At 20.9% G+C, this 2061-nt stretch overlaps 1 long non-coding RNA gene across 1 annotated transcript; it reads right to left on the reverse strand.

Annotated features, from left to right (window-relative positions):
- Positions 1–1320: 1320 nt before the first annotated feature.
- LOC127082327 (uncharacterized) lies at positions 1321–1861 on the reverse strand. The gene is made up of 2 exons (XR_007788170.1): positions 1737–1861; positions 1321–1596 (listed from the first exon to the last, which is right to left on the reverse strand). It is a non-coding gene; the product is annotated as an uncharacterized LOC127082327 (long non-coding RNA).
- Positions 1862–2061: the final 200 nt, after the last annotated feature.

Below are 2061 nucleotides of genomic sequence, written 5' to 3' on the forward strand. Positions count from 1 at the left end.
ATTATAAAATTTCATTATTAAATTAAATATAGTCATAAGGTGCTTCCACTTTTAATTTTAAATTATTCTTAAATATAAGAAACATCCGTCATATATAATTTTAGAAGGAATAATTATATAATTTTAATTAAGCTTCAGAGATACTCATATTTGCGGGATGCAACACATATCATTATAATTTATGTAACGTAAAATAAATTTGAATTAATTATATATTATATATTATATTTATGACTCAAACGTTTTTAATATATATATATATATATATATATATATATATATATATATATATATATATATATATGAATGAGTAGTTTTTTTTTACTCCAAATCATATCTTTAAATTAAATTTAATGATTAATTAATATTTTTACTTAATTAATTATTAGATTAAATTTAATTTAAAAAATAAAAATAAAAATAAAAATAAAAACTTATTTTTAGAATAAATTAATCATCAAAATAATGATAAACTGTTATGACACATATATCGTAATATTTAAAATTTTAAATCTAAAATAATCAATAAATATTAACATTGTCTTTGCCATAAAGAAAAGGAACGAAAACATCAAGAACGAGATAATTCCTATTGTTTGATTAATGTTTTAAAGAAAGGGTAATATCCTAAATTATCATCTTTTAATTAATAATGGTGTTAGTATTTTAGTAATTTAGTATTATATTAGTATTTCAATAATTATAAGATCAAATATATTTATTTAGTTATATCAGTTATTTTAATTACAATTGTGACCAATATAATTTGTGATTAGCTCTCTATCTCTGTTATTTAGTTTTGCATTCTTTTTTTCCTTATGAAGTTTTAACCTTCTGGTAAGATTTTTAATTTGACAAATATTATCGATCATTTGCCTCTACATTCTTATTTCTTTTAATTTAAAAATGGTTATTCTTGTTATTTGATTTATTCATTTTGACGAAGTAAATGGAAGAGCTCAAACATATGTAACATCTTATATTTTGTATTGTACCTCCAATTAAATTTTTCCATACTTGTTTTATTTTTTCACACCCTTTAACTAAGTACTTTTTTAATGATAAATTTTGAAAGTTTATACTTTTTATTGTATGGTATATTGAGTGTTGCATTTTTCATGTAAACCCAATGTGGTTTACATCTATAATCATAATAAAATTAATTTAATGAGCTCATAAAATTGGGATTAATATTAACAATTAATAAGATGTTCTAAAAATTGATATGTAATCAATTTAAATAATTTGGAAAATGAAGTAATTCAAATTATGATAATAAAATAATTTCATCTCATTTTTCTAAGAGTTGAATACAAAAGATGAAGCAATCACACATTTTTTTATTAAGATTTTATGTATTATTCTCATCCAAATACATCAACTAATTCATTATTCAATTTTTAATTGAAGGTGTTGGACTAGGAATTTTATTGGTTAATGTTGATTGAAGGTGTGTACATGAACAATGGTTGGCAACACATACGACAATAAGGGGGGGTGGACAAGGATATTTTTGTCTAATACAATCTTGAGCTGTGTTACAGGTTGAGTCTAATTCCTCAGTCACTCTCATGGCCTGTGATTCCATATACATATCTACATACACAAATGATAAGAATATAAGAACAATATTGTATGAAAATATATGAACAAATTAAATGGTATAAGAAGTGAAGTGAAAAATCTAAAGACAATATATATATAAAAAAAAGCAAAATAATAAGTTGGATTTAAACCTGATGCAAAGATTAAAAATACCAAAAAGAATGTCATTGTTAGAGAAGAATTTCTTGAAGTCTCCATTTTATTGATAGAATATATTCCAAAGAAACATGTTTATATAGATTTGGTGAACTCCTCTTAAGCATTAAACAACATTTATTGATGCATACAAAAGAAAGTGTATTTAAAATATTTTAGTATATGCATGTTGAAATAGAGTTAAATTATAAAATATTATATTCAAAACTTTTACACAAAGATAATTATACCACACACAGATCAAAAAAAAAAAAAAAAAAATATATATATATATATATATATATATATATATATATATAT

The sequence above is a fragment of the Lathyrus oleraceus genome, chromosome 5 (assembly GCF_024323335.1).
Source record: "Lathyrus oleraceus cultivar Zhongwan6 chromosome 5, CAAS_Psat_ZW6_1.0, whole genome shotgun sequence".
Lineage (NCBI taxonomy): Eukaryota > Viridiplantae > Streptophyta > Magnoliopsida > Fabales > Fabaceae > Lathyrus > Lathyrus oleraceus.